The 10,360-nt window shown below is 48.7% G+C and overlaps 1 long non-coding RNA gene across 1 annotated transcript; it reads left to right on the top strand.

Moving 5' to 3' along the window:
- Positions 1 to 8,573: 8,573 nt before the first annotated feature.
- LOC109081824 lies at positions 8,574 to 9,581 on the top strand. Its single transcript, XR_006153981.1, has 2 exons — positions 8,574 to 8,952; positions 9,418 to 9,581. It is a non-coding gene; the product is annotated as an uncharacterized LOC109081824 (long non-coding RNA).
- Positions 9,582 to 10,360: the final 779 nt, after the last annotated feature.

The raw sequence follows: 10,360 nt of genomic DNA on the forward strand, positions 1-10,360 counted from the left end.
AGAGAAAGCCTACGGTTCAGTTGCGTACCTTCGTACGGAGGGTTCAGGTGGTAAGGTGGAGGTGGCTTTTCTGACTGCACGGTCAAGAGTGGCCCCCAAGCGCCAACAGTCGATACCACGATTAGAGCTATGTGCAGCGGTGACTGGAGCTCAGCTAGCAGTGCTGTTGCAGCGTGAACTCACCCTGGTACTTCATGGGGTGGTGCTCTGGACAGACTCCACCACCGTTCTGACGTGGCTTCAGTCAGACTCTTGCAGGTTTAAGGTGTTTGTGGGCACCAGAGTTGCTGATATCCAGGAGCTGACTGATGCCCAAGCATGGAGGTATGTGGATTCTGAAAATAATCCCGCAGATGACATTACGCGTGGGAGGACCCTGAGGGAGCTGGCAGGGGAGAGCCGGTGGAACCATGGCCCAGACTTTTTGCGCCTGTCACCTCAGCAATGGCCTACTAGGCCACAGGCTGAGCAGTTGGATGCCACAGAGCTTCGCAAGGCCACATTTTGCGGCTCCATCATCACCGTTCCTCTTCCGCCCTTACTTGATGCCAGCCAATTCAATGGTTTCAGGGACATGATAGAGGCAATTGTGAGGTCCCGCCATGGGGCGGCAGGTAGTCAGTCAACGCCATCTGCACAAGACTATCAGGATGCTGAGATAGACCTACTGAGACAAGTTCAGGTAGACTGCTTCGAGGAGGACTTTCAACACCTTTCAGAAAGGAAACCTGTCCCTTCCACCAGCCGTTTGATTACATTAGCTCCTGAATTTGATGATCAACTGAAGCTGATTAGGGTTGGAGGCAGATTGCGTCGCAGTAATTTGCTGGACACAGAAGCCATTCATCCCATAGTTCTGGACCCAGCTCACCAGGTGACTAAACTCATCATTCAAGATGCTGACCGAGACCTCCATCATCCAGGCTCAGAGCGACTATTCGCAGAACTTCGCCGACGATACTGGATCCTTCGTGGAAGAGAAGCTGTGAAGCGGCACCAGTACTCCTGCCCTGATTGTCGGAGATGGAGAGCGAAGCCTGCAGTGCCACAAATGGCAGACTTACCTCTCGCCCGCCTGCGGTTGATGAAGCCTCCTTATTTCTCTACAGGAATGGATTGTTTCGGGCCTTTCATGGTCAAAATCGGACGGCGTAATGAGAAGCGTTGGGGTATACTATTTAAGTGCCTCACTACCCGAGCTGTCCACATAGACGTCCTGACCAGTCTCGACCAGGATTCCTTCCTGATGGCCCTCCGCAGATTTATCTCACGCAGGGGAAAACCAGCGGAGCTTCTGTCGGATCAGGGCACGAATTTCAGAGGAGGTGAGAGGGAAATCCACGAGTCTTTCAAGGCTCTGCACCCCACTTTACAGGCAGAACTGGCCAAACATCAGATCCAGTTTAGATTTAACCCTCCAAGTGCACCTCACTTTGGTGGTGCATGGGAGAGGGAAATTAAATCTATCAAAGCTGCCCTGTATGCTACAATCCAGATGCAGACTGTGACAGAAGAAGTCTTGCGCACGGTCCTGATCGAGATCGAGGGCATCCTAAACTCTAAGCCCTTGGGGTATGTATCCAGTGACGTCGCAGACCCTGACCCAGTAACCCCCAATCTGCTCTTGATGGGGCGGCCCGACCCATCGCTGCCCCAGGTGTTGTATCCAGAGTCCGAGCTGTTGAGCCGCCGCCGCTGGAGGCATACGCAGGTCCTTGCCGACCAATTTTGGAGGACATTTATCAGGCACTATCTGCCGGCCCTGCAGACGCGCACCAAGTGGCAGAAAGAAGTGGCCCCATTACAAGCTGGTACTGTCGCCATGATCATTGATCCACAGCTCCCGAGGGCGCTCTGGCCTATTGGTCGCATCACAAAGGTTATCCCAGGTGCAGATGGAAGGATAAGGACAGCAGAGATCCAGGTGAATGACAGGAACTACACCAGGCCAGTTGCCCGTCTTGTTCAACTTCCTGCCATACCTGGGACAGCACCTGAGACAACCAGTCCTTCTATGGGACAGCAAATTTGACTGTGCAAATTTGGGGGCGGCTGTGAAGAAGGACTCGCTGTAACAGGGATCAGCCAATCAGCGGCTTCGTTTCAGTTTTTCGCGACGACAGTTTTTAGTTTCGTTTTGAGTTGGTCGTGAGATTGGCCGGGAAACGCATTGTAGATATTTCTGAGGTGAATAGTTGTCGTCCGTGCCGCTATCTGTACATGTGTGCGTTCAGAGACATGTGAGTACCCTGGTGTAAATGTTTACATATGTGTTTCGGTGCCTCAGGTTGTTAAAGGAGTCTATTCTTAGATACTCCATTGAAATGTAGTATGTTAGCATAAAGTTCGCTAGCATCATGCTAATGCCTAGTTTTATTTGTTTATATTAATATTATGCTTATGTGTGTGCTTACCTGAGCACTGTATAGTTATTACTTGAGTGTAATTATGGTTGAGTAGTAGAGAACTTTGTTTTTCGGGTTGATAGTATTGAGAACTAGCAGTATGAAGGCTGTTCTTTAATTCAGTAAGAAGATAATGTGTGTTACCTGGTATTTTATTTGGTTATTTAATATGTATAACCAGCTAGGCTACTTAAAGGGAAAGATATAATAATTACAATTTATTAGTTTTACTAATTGAATCATGTCAGCACTGTTGTTTAATTGTATGCTGATATTTTCTTTCTTTTATTGTTTATTGTAGAACCACACATACTGTACATTCATGAAGACAGATAATCCTCTGCTGACTGTCAATAAACCCATGAAAGAGATTTACAGCATCTAATTGCATTCTTATCGATGCACCACAGTGGTCACTAATCCCCAACTAGCTACAGTTACAGTCCTAGCTATCAAGTCATCATTACAAAATTGGTCCTTCGAGCCGGATGTGTGTGTGACCGCTGTGCGTGAGGATGTTCCCATATGCGAGAGAGGAGGCAACGCCACTTCCTAATACCCGCCCGAGACGTCAGATACGTCCGCCAAACTGGTTTGCTGACTATGAAGTCTCCCTGCCTGTTGTGGAGAGACCCTCCCAGGCTGCAGCACTCTTCTCACAGCCCCACCATCAGATGCAGGAGCCCTACTATGGTGGTGACAGGATCGGTCGGCTGTTAACGTGCACCTCCCCGCTCTATGATCAGTGGAACCAGACTGGTGCTCGCCCTAAGTATCCCAGAGAGTCAGTGTTCTCAGGACCCCATTATCAGAGCACCCCAGACCCACTGTCTCACAGAGTAAATTCAGGGGCTTCACCTGAAATATTAGATGAGCTGCAAGATATTAGGGAGGAAAACCGGAGGCTTCAACTTATCGTAATGGAGATGCAAACACAGCTTAGTTCAAACAGAGGCCCAGATTCATCACACCACACTGCTCTCTCCCCCGCGGAGTACAGCCCGCCTGCTCAGTCGGGAGTGATCGCCTCTGCCATTAGCCCACCAAGGCCCACAACACAAGCTACGGTCCATAACACATTAGCACCTGTGCAGGTACCCAGTGAAGTAGAAGTGGACGATGAAGACTGCCCCCCCCCCCCCCCCCCCCCAGTGGCAGATGATGAGGAGAAGCCACAGATATCCACTACCACACTGCCCACAGAGTTAGTTGCAGAGCTGATGACATGCCTTAAGAAGATGGGGATCACTCAAGAACAGCTTCCTGGAGTGCCGGCATTTGGCAACGATAATCGGGTTGCATCAGGTCGGGTGGGGAGGTCACACCAGCCAACGGATCCGCAAGTCCGTCCACAGATATTACCCCACTTAATTCCTTCTGAGCCAGGTGCAGCTAATGAACCGAGACACGAGGACTTTCACTCTCGCCGAGCAACAGAGTACATATATCGGGGTCCTCAACCCACCATCCCAGATTTGAATAGAGGGGACCCACGCGAGTTTGCTAGGCTGAAGACCTCCCTGGAGAATCTCCTCCCCCATGATGCTACGGAGAGGTTTAAATATCAGATTTTAGTTGATCATCTCAAATTTGAAGAAGCGCTCCTTATCGCAGATTCATACACCAACTCTACACAACCCTACACCGACACTATGGCCTCCTTAACAGAGCATTATGGGCAACCTCACCAGCTAGCATTAAGGCGCATTGCAGACCTGATGGAGGCGCCTAACATTCGTAGCCAGGACATCACTGCCTTTAAAGGATTTGCTCTCAGAGTGAGAGCCTTGGTTGGCATGCTCGCCCAGCTTGGAGAGAAAGGTCATATTGAGCTTCAGTGTGGGTCTCATGTCACTAGGCTTATGTCCAAGCTTCCACAAGACCTGCGGTCTGGGTTTATGAGATACCTACATCCCCTCAGCATCCGTGTCCCTACGCTGTTAGACTTCGCCCGCTGGCTGGAGTTTGAGCTACCGATTCAGGAGTATGGATACGAGTCTCGACCCAGAGAGAACCCAGACAGTAAGAGGGATAGACGGAAGGACTCAAAGTTTGGCAGGCTAACCACAGTCCTCCATGGAGCTGAACAATCTTCAAGTTGCCCGACTGGCCCAGTATTCTCATCTCCCAGTGCAAATCCACAAGGCAAAGTCGCCCTACCCTGTCCGTACTGTACCAACGCCCTGCATTATCTGAACCAGTGCACTAACTTCAGCCAGTTAACAACGGAGCAGCGGAGAGATTGGGTTAAGAAAAACAGGCGGTGCTGGCATTGTGGTCGTTGTCACCAGGCCGCACAGTGCAAACTAAAGGCCAGGTGCAAGAATTGTGATGGCAGACATCTGGAAGCTCTCCACGACCTTAACATTAGACCAGCCATAGTGACACCAGCCACAGAGAATACATCATGCTTAGTGAGTACTGCCAATGAAGTTCTCTATCTGGATAGGCCGTCCGGCAGCAGTCAGGTGCTCCTTAAGGTGACAAAGGTTGTGCTACATAATGGAGAGCAGGCCATGGAAACCTACGCGATACTGGATGATGGGTCAGAGCGCACGATGCTACTTCCAGCCGCCGCTAAGGAGCTTAAACTTAAAGGGGAGTCAGAGAACCTTGCTTTAAGGACAGTGCGCCAGGATCTTAGGGTTCTACATGGAATGTCGGTCTCATTCTCTATTTCTCCTGCCAGGCACCCCCAAAAGACTTACAGGATCCGGAGAGCCTTTACTGCCGATCAGCTGGGCCTGGCAGAGCATTCACAACCGGTGAAGACTCTTCAGCGCAAATATAAACACCTGAGAGGACTTCCCTTGCAAACACTGGAATGTGTTCACCCCATGGTCCTTATTGGGTCAGACTATGCGCACCTGATCACCCCAGTAGAGCCGGTTCGTATGGGTCCGCCTGGAGGACCAGCTGCTGTAAAGACCAAGTTGGGCTGGACTATTCAGGGGCCCCACCAAGATCATCCGACAGCATCTTCAGCCACAGCAGTGTCTGCATATATCCACACAGTCACCCTCTGCAGAGCTCCTTTATCATGTGAAGAGAAGCTATGGAAAATGGACGTACTGCCGTACAGGAGTGAGAAGGTAGTGATCCGCTCAAAGCAAGATCAGGAGGCAGTTCGCATGCTGGAAACCAGGACAGTGAGGGTGGAAGTTGACGGAGTCCATCGCTACGCCACCCCCCTGCTTCGTGTTAATAACATGCCGCGTCTCCACGCCCCCAAAGATGCTGTACTGGCGAGTCTGCGGAGCACTGAGAGACGTCTGATGAAAGACCCAACACGAGCATCAGCCTATGCAGCAGAGATCCTGAAATTGGAACAGGCGGGGTACGTGAAGAAGGTAGCAGAGGAAGAGCTGGGTACATCAATAGAGTCCTGGTTTATACCTCACCACATGGTGAGTCATAATGGAAAAAACAGACTCGTATTCAACTGCTCCTTCGTATACAAGGGTTACAACCTAAATGAGCTTCTACTGCCAGGCCCCACATTGACCTCCAGCCTGCTAGGTGTCCTGTTGAGATTCAGGGAGCATTTTGTTGCTATAAGCAGCGACATAAAAGGCATGTTCCATCAGATCAGGTTGCTGCCAGAAGACAGATCCCTGCTTCGTTTTGTCTGGAGGGACATGAACAAAGAGGTGCCACCCGACGTCTATGAGTGGCAGGTCCTGCCCTTCGGAACAACATGCAGCCCCTGCTGTGCAACGTTTGCACTGCAAAAGCATGTGACAGACCACAGCCAGCTAGAGGAGGATGTCCGGGTGGCCGTCAAGCGTTACTTTTATGTGGATAACCACTTACAGAGCCTCTCCTCCTCTACAGCAGCAAGACAACTGGTTGACAAATTGAAGTAATGTTCCCGAAGTTATCAGTCACCTTCCTAAAGGGGCAAGATCCCAGAACAGCGAGTTATGGCTCACAGAGTCAATGGAGGATCCACAGGAGCTTGCACTTGGACTCAGATGGCTTTGCGCCTCGGACACTCTGGCCTACAAGTGTAACGTCACTGACCGTCCCACACCGACTATGAGGAACATCTATAGTACACTGGCACGGCTTTTTGATCCCTTTCTCGTTCCCTTCGCCACGCGGGCCAAAATCATTGTGCAGCACCTTTGGAACAAAGAGAGAGAGTGGGATGACCCGTCGCTGCCAGATGATGCCCTCAAGGCCTGGCTAATTTGGGAGAATGAGCTGCAACACCTTCCGGAGATTGTCTTGCCACGGTGTTACTCAAGTCCCCCTCTGGACCACCCCAGTTCTGTCAGAAGCCTCCATATATTCTGTGACGCATCAGAGAAAGCCTACGGTTCAGTTGCGTACCTTCGTACGGAGGGTTCAGGTGGCAAGGTGGAGGTGGCTTTTCTAACTGCACGGTCAAGAGTGGCCCCCAAGCGCCAACAGTCGATACCGCGATTAGAGCTATGTGCAGCGGTGACTGGAGCTCAGCTAGCAGTGCTGTTGCAGCGTGAGCTCACCCTGGTACTTCATGGGGTGGTGCTCTGGACAGACTCCACCACCGTTCTCACGTGGCTTCAGTCAGACTCTTGCAGGTTTAAGGTGTTTGTGGGCACCAGAGTTGCTGAGATCCAGGAGCTGACTGATGCCCAAGCATGGAGGTATGTGGATTCTGAAAATAATCCCGCAGATGACATTACGCGTGGGAGGACCCTGAGGGAGCTGGCAGGGGAGAGCCGGTGGAACCATGGCCCAGACTTTTTTGCGCCTGTCACCTCAGCAATGGCCTACTAAGCCACAGGCTGAGCAGTTGGATGCCACAGAGCTTCGCAAGGCCACATTTTGCGGCTCCATCATCACCGTTCCTCTTCCGCCCTTACTTGATGCCAGCCAATTCAATGGTTTCAGGGACATGATAGAGGCAATTGTGAGGTCCCGCCATGGGGCGGCAGGTAGTCAGTCAACGCCATCTGCACAAGACTATCAGGATGCTGAGATAGACCTACTGAGACAAGTTCAGGTAGACTGCTTCGAGGAGGACTTTCAACACCTTTCAGAAAGGAAACCTGTCCCTTCCACCAGCCGTTTGATTACATTAGCTCCTGAATTTGATGATCAACTGAAGCTGATTAGGGTTGGAGGCAGATTGCGTTGCAGTAATTTGCTGGACACAGAAGCCATTCATCCCATAGTTCTAGACCCAGCTCACCAGGTGACTAAATTCATCATTCAAGATGCTGACCGAGACCTCCATCATCCAGGCTCAGAGCGACTATTCGCAGAACTTCGCCGACGATACTGGATCCTTCGTGGAAGAGAAGCTGTGAAGCGGCACCAGTACTCCTGCCCTGATTGTCGGAGATGGAGAGCGAAGCCTGCAGTGCCACAAATGGCAGACTTACCTCTCGCCCGCCTGCGGTTGATGAAGCCTCCTTATTTCTCTACAGGAATGGATTGTTTCGGGCCTTTCATGGTCAAAATCGGACGGCGTAATGAGAAGCGTTGGGGTATACTATTTAAGTGCCTCACTACCCGAGCTGTCCACATAGACGTCCTGACCAGTCTCGACCAGGATTCCTTCCTGATGGCCCTCCGCAGATTTATCTCACGCAGGGGAAAACCAGCGGAGCTTCTGTCGGATCAGGGCACGAATTTCAGAGGAGGTGAGAGGGAAATCCACGAGTCTTTCAAGGCTCTGCACCCCACTTTACAGGCAGAACTGGCCAAACATCAGATCCAGTTTAGATTTAACCCTCCAAGTGCACCTCACTTTGGTGGTGCATGGGAGAGGGAAATTAAATCTATCAAAGCTGCCCTGTATGCTACAATCCAGATGCAGACTGTGACAGAAGAAGTCTTGCGCACGGTCCTGATCGAGATCGAGGGCATCCTAAACTCTAAGCCCTTGGGGTATGTATCAAGTGACGTCGCAGACCCTGACCCAGTAACCCCCAATCTGCTCTTGATGGGGCGGCCCGACCCATCGCTGCCCCAGGTGTTGTATCCGGAGTCCGAGCTGTTGAGCCGCCGCCGCTGGAGGCATACGCAGGTCCTTGCCGACCAATTTTGGAGGACATTTATCAGGCACTATCTGCCGGCCCTGCAGACGCGCACCAAGTGGCAGAAAGAAGTGGCCCCATTACAAGTTGGTACTGTCGCCATGATCATTGACCCACAGCTCCCGAGGGTGCTCTGGCCTATTGGTCGCATCACAAAGGTTATCCCAGGTGCAGATGGAAGGATAAGGACAGCGGAGATCCAGGTGAATGACAGGAACTACACCAGGCCAGTTGCCCGTCTTGTTCAACTTCCTGCCATACCTGAGACAGCACCTGAGACAGCCAGTCTTTCTATGGGACAGCAAATTTGACTGTGCAAATTTGGGGGCGGCTGTGAAGAAGGACTCGCTGTAACAGGGATCAGCCAATCAGCGGCTTCGTTTCAGTTTTCGCGACGACAGTTTTTAGTTTCGTTTTGAGTTGGTCGTGAGATTGGCCGGGAAACGCATTGTAGATATTTCTGAGGTGAATAGTTGTCGTCCGTGCCGCTATCTGTACATGTGTGCGTTCAGAGACATGTGAGTACCCTGGTGTAAATGTTTACATATGTGTTTCGGTGCGTCAGGTTGTAAAAGGAGTCTATTCTTAGATACTCCATTGATATGTAGTATGTTAGCATAAAGTTCGCTAGTATCATGCTAATGCCTAGTTTTATTTGTTTATATTAATATTATGCTTATGTGTGTGCTTACCTGACACTGTATAGTTATTACTTGAGTGTAATTATGGTTGAGTAGTAGAGAACTATGTTTTTCGGGTTGATAGTATTGAGAACTAGCAGTATGAAGGCTGTTCTTTAATTCAGTAAGAAGATAATGTGTGTTACCTGGTATTTTATTTGGTTATTTGATATGTATAACCAGCTAGGCTACTTAAAAGGGAAAGGTATAATAATTACAATTTATTAGTTTACTAATTTAATCATGTCAGCACTGTTGTTTAATTGTATGCTGATATTTTCTTTCTTTTATTGTTTATTGTAGAACCACACATACTGTACATTCATGAAGACAGATAATCCTCTGCTGACTGTCAATAAACCCATCAAAGAGATTTACAGCATCTAATTGCATTCTTATCGATGCACCACAGTGGTCACTAATCCCCAACTAGCTACAGTTACAGTCCTAGCTATCAAGTCATCATTCCAGCGCGCCTGATAAAGGCTGATATATTATAATTTCCTATTTAAAAATGGTCAAAAATTTATTTGAACATGTGTTTGGCGTTGGTTTTTTCAATGTTTTATTTCACTGTTTAGGTAAATACAATTTTATTTGTTGGCTTTTGTCATAAAATTGGTAAAATTATTTCAGTGTGTGTATCAGTACTTTTTAAATATTTCCAGCACAATTGAACAAAGGTGTGTATAGCAGTTTGGATTGATACATTATTTAAGAGATTTAAGTACTGTATAACATTGGTAGCTCTCAGCCGCTTTCATTTTTAAAAAGTAGCTCCTGAATGAAATAAGGTTGGAGACCCCTGCTTTAGCTTCATTGTGTTTCTAAAATCATATCCTACATCAACAATTTTTTAAATACATTTTAAAAATATGTGTTTATTATCATAACAATCTGAGTAATTCTGATTCTTGAACAGTAAACTTTGAAGTGTCAGCTTTGTGAACATATGCTGATTATGTAGCTAGTCAGAAACACACCTAACCAGCACACGCTGTTTTTTCATAAGGGAGGTTAGTTACTATGAGACACTATAACAATATAACACTATAACAAGCTATAATGAAAGACTTTAAAAACATTGTGTGCACAAAACTTACAGCATCATTTATACACACAGACATCAAGAATCAGCATATGAATCTCAACAATGATGACAATCAAAAGCTTCATGCTGCAATGCATGCTGGGTATTAGCACAGTACAAAACTCACCCATGACTCCCAACATACATTCTGGAATG

This window comes from Cyprinus carpio, chromosome A3 (assembly GCF_018340385.1).
Source record: "Cyprinus carpio isolate SPL01 chromosome A3, ASM1834038v1, whole genome shotgun sequence".
In the NCBI taxonomy this organism is placed as follows: domain Eukaryota; kingdom Metazoa; phylum Chordata; class Actinopteri; order Cypriniformes; family Cyprinidae; genus Cyprinus; species Cyprinus carpio.